This window comes from Chrysochloris asiatica, unplaced genomic scaffold, assembly GCF_000296735.1.
Source record: "Chrysochloris asiatica unplaced genomic scaffold, ChrAsi1.0 scaffold00361, whole genome shotgun sequence".
NCBI lineage: Eukaryota > Metazoa > Chordata > Mammalia > Afrosoricida > Chrysochloridae > Chrysochloris > Chrysochloris asiatica.
The window spans coordinates 648,375-665,189 of NW_006408879.1; positions in this window are offsets into that span (position 1 = coordinate 648,375).

Below are 16,815 nucleotides of genomic sequence, written 5' to 3' on the forward strand. Positions count from 1 at the left end.
GTTTGCATTCAGGAGACCAGTAGCCATTAGTCAACTCCCTGGTGCTGTTAAGTCACTAGCTGGTTGATGAATTACAGGGTGGAAATCTTCTGCTGGAGGGTCACAGCCTTGAAATGCCTATGGAACCATTCTAGTCTACAAATAGAGGGTCACCCCGAGTCAGAATTTACTGCACAGCAACTAACAACACCAGTCAACAAACACAGGCAGTAACTGAGTACTTAAAATGTGGTTAGCTCAAAATGAGGTATGTGTTGTTTGTAAAATAAACACCCACTTTTGAAGGCTTGTTGTTTTTGTTTTTAAGTACCATTGAGCTGGTTCCAACTTACAGAACCCCTGTATAGGGTTTCCAAAGAGCAGCCAATCTTATGGTTTTCAATCCAGTGCTTATCCTACAGCACCACATCAGTACTTATTCCATAGCGCCACACCACACTTAGTACCCAAAAAGTGAAGTAGTTTTATGTGGATTACATGTTTCAATGATACTTGAATATATTGTGTTAAATAATATATTATTAGAGTTAATCTCTATGCCAAGAAATTTGGAAGAAAACTGGCCAACCAACTGGAAAAATATCCCTATTCCAAAGAAAGATGAACCATGGATTGCCAGGAGTGAATAAACAAGTCTGTGTTACACTAAGTACAGACAGGATGCTCCTTAGAAGTGAGAGCAGTGTTTCACGCAATTGTTCATAGGGTCGCTATGAACAAAACCTACTTGATGACCCCTAACAAAAACAGCAATAAAGTTAATTTCACTTGTGCTTTTTTTACCATCTTTAATGTCTGTCAGTTTGTCATACTGTGATGACTTGTGCATTGTTGTGATTCTGGAAGCTATGCCACCACTATTTTAAATATGAGCAGATTCACCCATGGAGGACAGGTTTCAGCTGAGTTTCCAGACTAAGGAAGACTAGAAAGAAGAAGAGACAAAGTACTTCCAAATATTTAGTGACCAAAAACCTTATTAATTGTAGTGGAAAATGTCATATAACAACAGAATATCAAATATTGAAACATAATGAAGAATATCAGAATATTGTCAGACATGTTGCTATTCTTGTTAAGTGTTTTCGAGTTGATTCCAACACACAGAAATCCTGTATAAGGTTTCCGAGAAGCATCTGGTAGATTTGAACTGCCAATCTTGTGGTTCGCAGTCCAGTCCTGATCCACAGCATCACACAAGAAGTATCAGATACAGTGTCTGAAAATGAGTCCATCATGTTAGATGGCACTCAAAATATGACTGGGGAAGAGCTGCTTCTTCAAAGTACAGTTGATGGTGATGAAACAAATAGAGTAAAGCTTTAAGGATCTTCATTTACTGATGGGACACACCTCAAAATAAGGAGAAACATCTGCAAACACCCAATATTAATTGGAACGTGGAATGTACAGAATATGAATCTAGGAAAATTGGAGGCTGTCAAAATGGAATAGAAGGCATCAACATCAATATCCTACACATTAGTGAACTGAAAACCATCTGGTATTAGCTGTTTTGAATCTGAAAATCACATGATTTAGAATGCTGGGAATGGCAACTAGGAGAGGAATGGTGCTGCCCTCATCAAAAGTAACATTTCAAGGTCTGTCTTAAAACACAATGCTGTCTGTGATAGGATAATATCTTTATACCTATAAAGGAGCTCTGGTAGCATAGTGGTTATGGAACAGCCTGCGAACCTCAAGGTACGCAGTTCAAAACTACCAGCTGTTCCGCGAGAGAAAGATGAGGCTTTCTGCTCCTGTAAAGATTTGCAGCCTCGGAAACCCTGTGCAGGGTCGCTATGAGTCGGAACCAACTCCATGGCACATAACAACAACAACAAATAAAGAAGACCATTACTAAAATTTACTCACCAACCACTAAAGCCAGTGATGAGGAAATTGAAGAATTTTACCAACTTCATCAGTCTGAAGTTGATCATACATGCACTCAGACATGTTGATAGTTACTGGCAACTGGAATGCAAATGTTGGAAGTACTATGAGGAAGGATGAGTGGTTGGAAAACATGGCTTTGGTGATAGAAACAATGCTGGAGATCTCATGATAGAAACTTTGAAGACCAATGACTTCTTCATCGCAAATACCTTTTATGAACAACATAAAATATGACTGTACAAATAGGACTCACCAGATAGAATTCACAGAAATCAAAATGACTACATCTGTGGAAGAAGATGGTGGAAAAGCTCCATAATACCATCCAAAACAAGGGCAGGGGAAGACTGTGGAACAGACTATCAATTGCTCATATGTAAGTCCAAGCTTAAGCTGCAGAAACTTAAAACAGGTCCACAAGTGCCAAAATATGACCTTGAACATATCCCACGTGAATTTAGAGATCATCTGAAGAACAGATTTGATGTATTAGACACTAATGACCAAAGACAAAAAGTATTGTGGAATGACATCAAGATCATAGAGAAAGAAAGTAAAAGATCATTAAGAAGACAAGAAAGAAGTAAATCACCAAAATCAATGACAGGAGAGACTGAAATTTGCTCTCCAGTGTTGAGATGCTAAAGCAAATGGAAGAAATGAGGAGATAACATCGGTGAATTGAAATTTCCAAAGAGTAGCTCAAGAAGACAAAGTCAAATATTTTAATGAAATATACAAGACCTAAAATTAAAAAACCAAAAGTGGAGAACATGCTTAGCACTTTCCAAGCTAAAGGAACTGAATGAAAAATTCAAGCCTTAACTTGAAATATTGAAGGATTCTATGGAGTCCTGCTTCTTGGTCCAGGTACAGATTCCTCATGAGTACAATGAAATGTTCTGGAATACTCATACTTCTCAATGTTGTCCATAGTTTGTCATGATCCACACAATCGAAAGCCTTTGTGCATTCAATAAAGCATAGGTAAACATCTTTCTGATATTCTCTGCCAAAAGAACCAATAGATCTATTTTGGAAGAAGTGCAGCCAGAGTGCTCCTTGGAGGCCAGGATGGCTAAGCTTCCTCTCTCCTACTTCGGACATATTGTCAGGAGGGAACAGTCACTGGAGAAGGATGTCATGCTGGGTAAGGTGGAGGGTCAGAGAAAGAGAGGAAGACCCCTAATGAGATGGATTGGCCAGGTGTCATCATTGATGGCATCAAGTGTGGCAGCGGTGGTGGGGTTGGCCCAGGATCGGACATTGTTTTGTTCTGCTGTGCATGGGGTCACTATGAGTCGGTTCTGACTCGATGGCACCTGACAACAACAACGTGGAGTCCTGGTGTGGCACTGTGGGTTAATGACCTGGACTGATTGGTTTGAACAGCAAGGTCAGAGGTTCAAACTCACCAGCAACTCCTTAAAAACCCTACACAGGTTGGTATGGGTTGGAACCGAGTCGAAGTCACCTAACAACAACAACATGGGCAAAATATTGAATAATGCAGAAAACATCCAAAGAAGATGAAAAGAATGCACAGAATGCCAAAAAGAAATGCTTGACATTCAACCATTTCAAGAGGCATCATAAATTCATGAGTCAATGATATTGACAGACGTCCAAGGTGCACTGAAGGCACTGGCAACCATCAAGATTCTGGGAATTGATGAAACTCAAATTGAAATATTTCAACAAACTGATGCAGCAGTGAAGGCCCTCACTTATCTGAGCCAAGAAATTTGGAAAGCAACTACCTGGCCAACTGATTGGAAGAGATCAATATCTGTGCCCATTCTAGAGATTGGTGACCCAATGGAATGCATAAGTCATCAGACAGTGTCACTAACATCACATCAAGTAAAATTTTGCTAAAGATAAATCAAAACTGGCTGCTACAGTACATTGACAGGAAACTGCCAGAGGCTTAAGCCAGATTCAGATGAAGATGTGAAATAAGGGATATCATTGCTAAGGTCAAATGGATCGTGGTTGAAAGCAGAGAATACAAGAAAGGTGTTCGCTTGAGGTTTATTAACTATGCAAAGGCTTTTGATTGTGTGGATCATGACAAGCTATGGACAACATTACAGAGAATGAGTAGTCCAAAACACTTAATTGTGCTCCTATGGAACCTGTGCATAGACCAAGAAGCAGTTGTTTGAACAGAACAAGTGAACACTGAGTAGTTTAAAATTAGGAATGGTGTGCACCAGGATTGTAATATTTCACCATACTTATTCAATCTGTATGCTGAACAAATACCCCAGAATTTGGATTATATGAAGAAGAGCATGGCATTAGGATTGGAGGAAAACTCATTAACAACCTGTGATATGCAGATGATACAACTTTGCTTTTTGAAAGAGAAGACTTAAAATACTTACTGATGAAGATCAAAGATCACAGCCTTCATGATGGGTTTCTATGTAAAGAAAACAAAAATCCTCACCACTGGACCAATAAGTAATGAGATAAATGGAGAAAAGATTGAGGCTGTCAAAGACTTCATTCTTCTTGGATCAACCACCAACACTCATGGAATCGGCAGTCAAGAAATCAAATGACATATTGCATTAGACAAATCTTATGCACAAGACCTTTTTAAATTGTTCAAGAGGAAAGATGTCAGTTTGAGGAATAAGATGGGCCTAACCCAAGCCATGGTATTTTTCATAGCTGTTGGCAGAATAGTGGTTATGAGTCGGACTGCTAACCTCAAGGTCAGCAGTTCAAAATTACCAGCCAGTCCATGGGAGAAAGATGCGGCATTCTGCTCCAGTAAAGATTTTCAGCCTCAGAAACCTTATACAGGGTCACTATGAGTCGGACTGAACTCCACACCACCATATGCATATGAAAATTGGACAACGAATCGATGTATTTCAGTTATGGTGTTGGAGGAGAATATTAAAAGTACCATGGACTGCCAAAACGACAAATAGATCTGTGTTGTATGAAGTACAGCCAGAGTGCTCCTTGGAAGCCAGGATGGGCAGACCTCAGCTCTCATTCTTTGGACACATTGTCTGCTAGGCCAGTCCTTAGATCTAGACATGTTTGGTAAAGTAGAGGCTCAGCACAACTGAATAAGACCCCCAATGAAATGGATGGTTCAGTGGCAGTAGCAACGGGCTCAAGTGCAGTAACGGCTGTGAGGTTGACCCAGGATCACACAATGTTTCATTCAGTTGTGCATAAGGTCGCTATGAATCAGTACCGACTTGATAGCACCTAACAAAAACAACAACAATGTGATTACTAGGAAACGTAGACTAAGCCTATGGCTGGCAGTATATTTCCATCAGCCGTGCTCTTGCAAACAGTCTCCAAGGAGGTGTTAGAAACTTGATGAATAGATGAAGAAACTAGAATTGACGGAAGAATGACTTGCCCAGGAACACAGAATTGAATCCACATTTGTCTCACCCTAGGTGATGGTTAGTGCATTTGCTTTCTTAAACAAGGTTTGATTTTAAAAGTTTGTTTCAGAAGATTAATTTTTTTCATATGACTTTGAAATGTTTTATATTCTTGCTACTATAATTGTTTTCATACTGTTTGGTTCACCTGAAATTGATCTGGTCTCCCACCCCACACCCAAGGATCTCATATCTGTTGTTGCAGATGTAAATTGTTTTCAAGTTGATTCCTCCTCCTGGCAACCCAATGCGTGCAGAGAAGTACTGCTTCATAAGGTTTTCAAAACTATGACCTTTAGGAAGCCAGTTGTTATGCCTGCCTTCCCTGGAGCCACTGGGTGGGTTCGAACAGCCAGTCGATTTGGGCTAGTACTTTGAGTGCTTAACCACTAGTGCCTTCCAAGGGTTTCCATGCCTGAGTGGCCACCATCACTAACAGTGTTCATTCTGGACTGGCTCTGTCTGTCATCGGTCTTAAGTCAAGTTTGCCGTTGTGCAAACAGAAGAGGAACTACCCAACTAGCGACTCTTTCAGTGTCTTCTCCTCTTCAGACTGAACACCCAGGCATCTCAAACACCCAGGTCTCTTGGGGTATATGAGGACTCAACTTCCTGGGACTGGGTGGTAATTCTAAAACAACAGATGAGACAATCAACATTTCTGTCCTGCACTCCTCTGAGTGTGTTGTCATTATGTCATTCCACAATCTTTAGGAAAATCGTGCTTACTAAATGCTTATCAAGAACCTTTGATTCTACACTTACATTGCCTGGGCATGAAAGAAAGAGTTCTAGCTCAGTAACTGGGATGCACAGGTTTATGTGTGCACACATGTAACTATGCCCTCTCTATTCCTTGATATCGTATCAATACTACGGTCCTACCACTGGTGACTAATGAGAAATATCGAAGGAGAGGGCTCAGCATGCAAGATTTAGTTCCAGCATTTCTTCCCCTCATTTGGAACTTCTTCCATTGCCAACATTGGGAACGTATGAGTCGAGTATTCAAAAGTACAGTTTTCTTACAGCATCTAAGAATAAAATGATCTTCTCTGAATTCCTGTGACAATTACTGTCTTTATAAGTTAGTTAGAAGGAAAAAAAATTACATGTGCTACTTTGGGACAAATTGCTTATTTTTTAAAAAATTGGTGTGGCACTGTGGGATAAACACTGGACCGCAAGGTTGGTTTGAGCCGCAAGGTCAGCGGTTCAAATTCACCAATCGCTCCTTGGAAACACTATACAAGGTTGTTATAAGTTGGAACTGACTCGAAGGCACTTAATAACAACAACTTAATGTATTTATATATCACATTTGCATACAGATGGCAAAGCCCTTAAAGTCAGACATGCAGTCTCATCACCAGACACACAGCAATGACCTATGCTTACAGTGTGCATGCAACAACTGCTGGCTGACTGCGTTTAGATTACTGGAAGTTTTACTAGGCAGGAAAACAAGAGGTCTTTTCCATTCCCACATTGCATTTTATTTGATTTTATTTTTACCCCAGAGTGGCTCAGGAATAAAATATTCAGAGTCTTGGTGTAAATTTGAAATTAAATCCTTGTGGAAATTCTTTTGGGTCAGTTGGCTTTTTTTTTTTTTTAATGGTCTGCTTACGTTTTCAGTATTTTCCACAGCTCCAAATTCCACTCAACTTTAAGCAAACTTGCAATATTGGTGTGGATGCCTAGATTCCAATGGCATTTCTAATTCAAGTTAGAAAATAGAGTTAAAAGAAATGCAATGGACTGCTCCAAGAATTAAGGGGCTCAAAATGGAGACCATCAAAGGAAATTCAGAGGTGTCTGGGTGTGGTGCTGTAGGATAAGCACTGGGCTGCTAGCTGCAAGGTTGGTGGTTCAAACATACCAGCCACTCCTCGACAGTTCTGTATAGGGTCATGATGAGTCAGAACTCACCCAACAGCACTTAACAGTAACAACAAGTCTAATTCTCATCCACATGAGAACAACGGGTTAACTGGATCCCAGAATGCTAATCCCTTGATGGAAAGAAAAAAAAAAAAATCACTCATGTTGTTTTTTGCTAGTCCTCAGATAAAACCAGCTGCATGATACAATACTGACTTGTAAACACTTTGTAATGAGTAGAAGCACAAAGAAATGACAGCTTCATGACTACCCTTCTTTCTCCCCTTTCCCTGAATGAACTCCGTCTAATAATCACTCTCATCAAAATCTAGATCATTCACAAGTACATGAAGTTCTTTGTACCTAGTCCTGGTGTGGCGCTGTGGTTAATGCACTGGACTGCAAACTCAGTTTGAACTGTGAGGTAGGTGGTTCAAGCTCACCAACTGCTCCTCAGAAACCCTATACAGGGTCTCTATGGGTCAGAACTGACTCGATAACACTTAATAAAAGGAGGTGTCAGGTATTTATTTTGACTTGGGAGCATTAAGAAAAAAAAAATTATGAGACACTAAGAGTAATTTGAATTAAAAACTAGAAAGCCTTTGGTCTAACAGGGGCTTCTGATCAATGAGGTTTCTAGAAAGACACTGGCTTCAAGAAGGTTCATGGCTTCCATAACACTATAATGGTGGACACAGGACATTATGAATTTGTCAAATCCCATAGGACTGAACAACCCAGAGATGAGCCCTAATGCAAACAAAGTGCTTTAGTTGGCACTAACATGTTATTAATTGTAAAAACATGCTACGGAGGGGTGGGGGATGTGCCACAGGAATTCAGGGTGAGATGTTAACAATAGAAACAGGAGAAGCAGGGAGGTGAGGAGGTAGACAGAACTCTCTTTCATTTCAGCATAGTTTTTCTGGAAACCTAAAACTGCTGTGTAAAATAAAATACATTCAAAAAGAAAGGAAGGAGGTCTGTAATTTTAAAAGAGCAATTATCCGGAGGGATGAGGTTTCACCTGCTCTTGTTTACCACTCGGTTTGCTGAAAATAACGTAGAAACACACCCATCGGTCTGTCCTGTCTTGTGACATCCTTCACTGGCTGCACACCCAAAACCAGGAGGATATAAAACACGTTTCCCCTGTGAGCAGAGAGCTGTAGGACGTGACTGAGGTCCTCATGGTCATGAAAACCTGACAAAGCCATGACTTTCACCGCTGACCTCAGCCATCTGCAATCAACAGTGGGTGGCTCACTGATAAAACTTGTGAGCTCCCACCTCAAATTGTAAAATTGTAACCCAAAGCAGCTGTCACTAGCAATCAAAGGACAGTCTTCCACATTTCTAGTTCAAAAGAGCAATTGCTAATTGCCTTTGTAAATCACAGCCATAAAGATACCCTCTACATTCAACAGCATTACGTATTTTTTTTCATTGTAGTAAAACTGAAAGAACATAAAAATTTCCACTTTATCCTTTTTTAATTGCCATTTGTCTTTTTATTTTTTACTTACCAGAGTACTTTATGCTTTAGGAATTAAGTCTTTCTCAGATACACAATTCCTAATATTTTCTCTCATTCTATAGGTTGCCTTTTAAGTTACTTCATAATTTCATTTTAGGCAGACATTTTTTTTATTTTGTCGAAGTACAATTTATCTATTTTTTTAAAATTGGTGTCAAGTCTAAGGCATCATTGCCAAATCCAGATTCATGAAGAGTTGTCCCTAAGTTTTACTCTAAGAGTTTTATGATTTTATCTTTGAGGTTTGGGTCCTTAATCCATACAGTGTCAACTTTTGTATATAGTGTAGGGTATGGATCCGACATTATTGGTTTCCATGTGTAAATCTAGCTGTTTCAGCATTATATGTTGAAGACGCTATTCTTTCCCGTCAAAAGGACTCAGCAAACGTCAAAAATCAACTGTCTATAGATGTAAGGATTTATTTCTGGAATCTCAGCTTGATTCCTGTGTTCTATATGTCTATCCTAATGCCAATACCAGGCTGCTTCTATTACAATATCTTTGTACTTAATTTTGAAATTGGGAAATATGAGTCCTCTGAGTTTGTTCTTCTGAAACAATTTTTGATACAGGAAACAAGTGTAAATTGCTACAATTTGATGAACTAGACCTATATGTATGGATATAGTAGTTCAAAATATCAACTGACAGGGAAGGAATCTTCACATCAAGGATCAATCCTATCCCCTCTGTACACAGGGTTGAAAGGGATGGGCAACTTAGATATTGGCTACCTAAAATGTCTGGGGAGGGGGGACATTAAAGGCATGAGGTGACTGGCTTACAAGTTTTCAAGAGGTAGTTTACTTTCAGAGCGTGTGGGAGAAGGTAGAACCCCCACTGAATAGTTTTTATATTGTCTAGATAAGTCTGGTGAAAGGACATGGGGTGAGATTCTTATGATTCAATAGTGAGTAATTGTTATCATGACTAATTGCGATGGTCACAACTATAAAGGTAAAATTTATGCAACAAAAGGGGGAGTAGTTAATCTTACAGTCTAGAAACCGAGGACCTTAGGACCATCAAGGGGGAAGAGCACAAGCAGAATGTGGGACCCTATCCAGAGAAGCAGCAACACCAGACATGGAGGCAGAGATGGGGACATGGAGAGAGGGAACAGCTGAAGGTAGAGCACCTGTATTTAGAAAGCCAAAAGGAAAGAAAACATTCAGCATTTCTCAAGCTGAAAGAACTGATAGAAACAATTCATGCCTCAACTTTAAGTATTGAAGGATTCCCTGAGCAAAATACCAAATGATACTGGAAGTATCAAAAGAAGATGGAAGGAACACACAGTGAATGTGTTCATAGAAATGGTTATAACATATGATCATAGTATATGATCAAGAGTCAATGGTACTGAAGGAAGAAGTCCAAGGTAAACTGAAGGCATAGACAAAGAACAAAACTTCAGGTATCAGAAGAATACATACTGAAATCTTTCAACAAACTGATGCAGCACTAGAGGCACTCACTCATCTCTACCAAGAAATTCGGAGGACAGCTCCCAGGCCAACTGAGTGGAAGAGATCAATATTCATGCTCATTCCAAAGAGAGGTGACCCAACACTATGTGGAACTCATCATATGCAGTAAAATTTTGCTAAAGAAAATGTAAAAATGACTACAACTGTACATTGACTGGAAGCAGCCAGAAATTCAAGTCAGTCAGATTCAGAGGCCGTGGAATAAGGGATATCTTTGTTGATGTCAGATTGATATTGGCTGAAAGCAAAGAATACCAGAAAGATGTTTAACTATGCCTTATTGACTATGCAAAGGCTTTCAAGAGTGTGGATCATGACAAGTTACGGATAATACTGGAAGAATGGGTATTCCAGAACACTTAATTTTGATCATGAGGAACCTGTATATAGATGAAGAATCAAACATTAGAACAGATAAGGGACACCAGATGTCCTAAAATCAGGAAAAGTGTACACCAGGATTGTACTCTTTCACCATACTTATTCAATCTGTATGTTGAACAAATAATCTGAGAAACTGGATTATATGAAGAATAACATGGTATCAGAACTGGAGGAAGACTCATTAACAAACTTGTAATATGCAGATGATGCAACCTTACTTGCTGAAAGTTGAGAGGACTTAAAATATTTATAAAGATAAAAGACCACAGCCTTCAGTATGAGTTGTCCCTCAATGTAAAGAAAAAAAAAGTCTTCACCACTGGGCCATATGCATATGTAAATTGGACAATGAGAAAGGAAGGCCATTGAAAAATTGATGCATTTGAATTATGATGCTGGACAAGAATATTAAAAGTACCATGGACTGCCAGAGGAACAAACAAATCTGTGCTGAAAGAAGTACAGTCAGAGTGCTTCTTAGAAGCCAGGAGGGCCAGACCTCGTCTCTCATAATTTTGGACATATTATCAGGAAAGACCAGTCCATGGAAAAGGACATCATGCTTGGTAAAGTGGAGGAACCATAACAAGATGGATTGACACAGTTGCAGCAGCAGTGGGCTAAAACGTAATGCTTGTGGGATGGCATAGGACTAGGAAGTATTTCTTTCTCTTGTACATAGGGTTGCTAGGGCACCTAACAACAACAGTAATTTAGGAGGCTATGAGTCTGAATTCAAGCACCATCTCTTGGGGAAGACTTTCTCTCTGTGTCAGCTCCGGAGGAGGTTCTTATCTTTAGTCAACATTTGTGGTCCCAGAGTTCTTTAGAGAGCTTCGTTTGTGTCTGCATCAATCTTCTCCTGGGTCTAGAAGCTTCTGAGCACAGGAACCCCTGGTCCATAGGATGTGTTCCTCCATTCCTAGCTCTTCTTTCTTGGTAGTACCGATGTCTGTCTTCTCTGCTCACTTCTCTATTCTTTAACCTTTTGTAAGATCAAAGGTGATATAGACCACACCCTAAGGCAACTCTCTTACATTGGATCAGAGCTATGACCTAATTATGGGTGGTTCATCTCATCATAAATCCCATACAAATGATCAACTGATCATGTCAAATCACAAAATTAGAGGATAATAAAAAATCTATTTGGCATATCCAAGTAGATTTCCAGTAGGAGGGGGAGGAGAAATTCAATCCATGTCAAGCTTCATGGGAGAGAAGTATTTTGCACTATTTGTAATTCAATGAAATCTACCAGGTTTGTTTTTTTAAGTGAGGTTCACTAGGATCCACCTCAAATCCTCTACTTTTCATGACATGACAGTTAAAAATAGTGCTGGTTGTATTCTGGATTTAGGAAGTTGGAGGAGGTTTAATCCAAATGGCACTATGGAGGCATGAAAAGATGTTTAAATTAAAATGTAGGCAAAAATTCAGCCTCTAGACCAGCACAGTTCTACTCTGAGACATATGGGGTCACCACGAGTCAGAATGGACTCCACAATAACTGTGTTATAAAGAAGAAGAGAAGGCAAACGATAAATTAAACTCATCCCGGAAACATCCAAGGTAAAGTCCTCCAAAGCAAATGGGTAGCAGAACGCTGAGGCATCACTCAGTTATGGGGCATAAAGATTTGTTTTTGAATTATCTTACGAAAGGCTCTCTGATTTGGTTGATATTAGATTTGGAGCTGCTGTTGTAACATCAGCTCAGTACTTGTGCGGAGAAGGAGCATTCTCTTTCCCTCAAAAATATTGTCATTTGTTCACAAAAGCCTTTTCTGTCTGGCTGTAATGAAAACTGGCTGTTTGGGAGGCATGCATGATCAGGTCTATACAAACTCCTTTTATTGGTCTCATTTCCGGTGATTTATTATCTCTCAGAGTCTGCAAGAATGCAATGTCTCTGCTTGCTTTAATGAAAAGAGATCCTATCACAGGCAGCAACAGGAAATGTGCACTTGTGAAATGCCAACCTGGATACTGAGCCTGCACTGTCCTGCCCTTCGAACCTGAGACACGGTCCCTCTCATCCCATTAGCACACTTAGAACTGGCAAATGGGGTTGTCTCCTCTAAGCAGACTCTCAGAACCTAAAACAGGATCTCTCCCCTCTCGTGTTGTTATTAAATGCCATTGAGTCAGTACCAAGCCATAGTGGCCCTGTATAGGGTTTCCAAGGAGCAGTTGGTGAGCTTGAACCACTAACCTTGTGGTCAAACTGATGTTGCAGAATAGCACATTAACCCAAGGCACCAAAACACAGCCTTTTCCTCTCCAGCCCCAGCTTAAAATAGAATTTCTGCTTGGGAGACTCTTTAAAATTTTTGTCTAGAGAAAATACATTTAACAAATTACATGATTAACACAAGCATTTCTCTTATCTATGTATATTAAAAAATAAAAATAATAAAAATTGAATTGTTCAACATTCAATGAACCCTGTGGGAGCAGTGGTTAAAAGGGCTGCCACTGAGTCGCTCCATGGGAGACAGATGTGGCAGTTGTCTTCTTTACAGATGGCAGCTTTCAAAACCCTAAAAGGTAGGACTATGCTGTACTAGCCACAACTCATCTGTCACTTTGTCATACTATGGTGACTTGCATGTTGCTGTGATGCTGAGAGCTATGCCATGAATATTTTAAATACCAACTGGGTCACCCATGGTGGACACGATTCAGCTGAGCTTCCAGAAGAAGACAGACTAGGAAGAAAAAGAGATGGACTACTTCCAAATATTTAGTCACTGAAAACCTTATGAATAACAGTAGAACACTTTCAGCACCAGAATATTAAATATTGGAAGATGATGAAGAGCACCAGAATCTTGTCAAATAGAGTGCCAGGATATTAGCCCCTCAGGTTGGAGAGCACTCAAACTACAACTGGGGAGGAGCTGCCTCCTCAAAATAGAGTTGACTGTGATGACACAAATGGAGTAAAGCCTTTGGGACCTACATTTAATGGGGCGCAACTCAAAATGAAGAGAAAGAGTTATAATTATTCTGGCTGTTAATATGGAGTTTTTCCACCATCTCTTTCCACAGATGCAGTCATTTTGATTTCTGTGTATTCCATCTGGTGAGGTCCATGAGTATAGTCATATTTTACGTTATTAATATCAATAATCAGAACATGGAATGTATGAAGTATGAATCCAGGAATATCAGAAATTTTTAAAAATAGAGTGGAACCCATAAACGTCGATATCCCAGGCATTAGTGAGCTAAAATGGACTGGTAATGGGCATTTTGAATCAGACAATCGAATGATTTACTATGCCAGGAATGACAAATTGAAGAGAAATGGTGCTACATTCATCATCAATAACAACATATCAAGATCTCTCTTGAAGAACAACACTGTCTGTGATAGGATAATACCCATAAGCCTACAAGAAAGACCAGTTAATACAACTATTACTCAGTTTTACACACCAACCACTAAAGTCAGTGAATATGAAATTGAAGAATTCTACCAACTTCTTCAGTCTGAAATTGATCAAGCATATAATCATGATGTGTTGATAATTACTGGCGATTAGAAACAAAGAGTTAGGATCAGCTGTTGGAAAATATGGCCTTGGTGATAGAAATTATGCTGGAGATCATATGATAGCATTTTTGTAAGACCAATGACTTGTTCATTGAAAATACCTTTTTTAAACAACATAAAATATGACTATACTCATGGACCTCACTAGATGGAATACACAGAAATCAAATTGGCTACATCTGTGGAAAGAGATGGTAGAAAAACTCCATATTAACAGCCAAAACAAGGCCAGGGGCAGACTGTGGAACAGACCATCTATTACTCATACTCAAGTTCAGGCTGAAGCTGAAGAAATTAAAACAAGTCCATGAGAGCCAAAATATGACCTTGAACATATCCAACCTGAATTTTGAGATTATCTTAAGAAGAGATTTGATGCATTAGACACTAAATTCTGAAGACCAGAAGAGTCAGGGGATAACATCAAGAACATCATACAGGAAAAAAGCAAAAGGTCATTAAGGGGACAAGAAAGAAGGAAAAGACCAAAACTGATGTCAGACTAAGATACGCCTGAACCACACCACATGGTATTTTCTATAACTTCATGTGTATGTGAAAGTTTGACAGTGAATAAGGAAGACTGTAAAGAATTTATACATTTGCGTTATGGTGTTAGAGGAGAATATTAAATGTGCCATGGACTGCCAAAAAAAACCAAACAAGTGTTGGAAAAAGTACAGCCAGAATGTTCCTTGGAAACCAGGATGGCCAGATTTCGGCTTTCATACATTGGACATATTGTCAGGAGGGACCAGTCCCTAAATAAAGATATGAGGTTTGGTAAAGAGAAGGGTCGAAGAAAAAGAGGAAGACCCCTAATGCAATGGAAAGTCACAGTGGCCACAGCAATGGAATCAAATGCAGCAGCGGTTGTGAGGTTGATGCAGGACGCGGCACTGTTTGGTTCTTTTGTGCGTAGGGACCCTATGAGTCAGTACTGACTCCATGACTCCTAACACAACAGCAACAAGTACTTTTCTGAACCCACCTGAATTTCTGGCAGCTCCCTGTCCATGTACTGCTGAATCCTTTTCTAAATTATCTTCAGTAAGATTTTACTTACATGTGCTATTAATGATAATTGTTTGATTATTTCCACATTTTTGGGGTCACTTTTCTTTGAATAGACACAAATATGAAGGTAGCGGTCTTCCATATTTCTTGGCATAGATAATTTAGTGTCGCATCAGTTTCTTGAAAGATTCCAATGTGTATTCCATTAATTCCTGGAGCCTTGTTTTTCATCAATGTCTCCAGTGCAGTTTGGACTTCTTCTTTCAGTATCATCAATTCTTGGTCATATACTACCTCTTGAAATGATTGAATAACGACCAATTATTTTTAGTACGTTACCCTGTTTATTTCTTCCATCTTCTTTGGATGCTTTCTGCATCATTTGATATTTTGTCCATGTTGTTGTTAAGTGCCATCAAGTCGGTTCTCACTCATCGCGACCCTGAGTAGGGTTTCAGGGGAGCAGCTGGTGAACTTGAACTGCTGGCCTTGCTGTTTAAACTGACCTTGCAGTTCAGCACACTAACTCACAGTGCCACACCAAGATTCCATTTTGCCCACTGAATCCTTCAGTATCACCAAGTTGAGGTTTGAATTTTCTATTCAGTTCTTCCAGCTTGATAAACACTGACAGAGTTCTTCACTTTGCTTATAGTACTTTCCATTCTCTTCTGGGCTTCCCTGTGAAATTTTCTGTACAGATATTTATTTCATCATTTCTTTGAATCACTTTAGTTTCTCTATGCTCAAGAACAAGATTCAGAGAATCTTCTGACATCCATTTTGGTCTTTTCCATCTTTCCTATCTTTGTAATGACATTTTACTTTCTTTCTGTATGATGTTCTTCATGTCACCCCAAAATTCTTTTGGTCTTCATTCACTAGTGTCTAATGAATCAAGTTGTTGTTGAGATGGTCTCTAAATTCAGGTGGGATGCATTCAAGGTCATATTTAGGCTCTCACTGACTTGTTTTAAATTTTTAACTTCAGCCTGAACTGGCATATGGGCAGTTGATGTTCTGTTACAAAGTTGGTCCCTGGTCTTGTTTTGCCTAATGATATTGACTGTCACCAAAAAGGATGTTAATTTGATTCCTATGTATTTCATCTGGTGAGTTCTGTGTGCATGGTCACTTTTTATGTTGTTGAAAAAAAAGTCTTTGAAATGAATAAGTCACAGGTATCTTGGAAAATCGTAACATGCAAACTCCAACATCATTTCTGTCACCAGTGAGCATTTCCCAACTACTGATCCTTCTTCTTTGTTTCCAGTTTTCGCATTCCAATCACCAGTAATTTTCAATTCCTCTTGATTTCATGTTAGATCAATTTCAGTCTTGAGAAGTTGCTTATTGTTATTGTTGTTGTTGCGGTTACATGACATCAAGTCTGCACTGACTCATGGTGCCCTGATGTACAACAGAACAAAACACTACCCAGTACTGTGCCAACCTCAAAATTGATGCTAAGCCTGAGCCCATTGCTGCCACTACTATCCTAATCCGTCTAATTGGGGGTCTTCTTCTTATGACACAAACCTGTAATTTACCAAACATGATATCCTTCTCCAGGAACTGGTCCCTCCTGAAAGCATGTCAAAAATAGGAG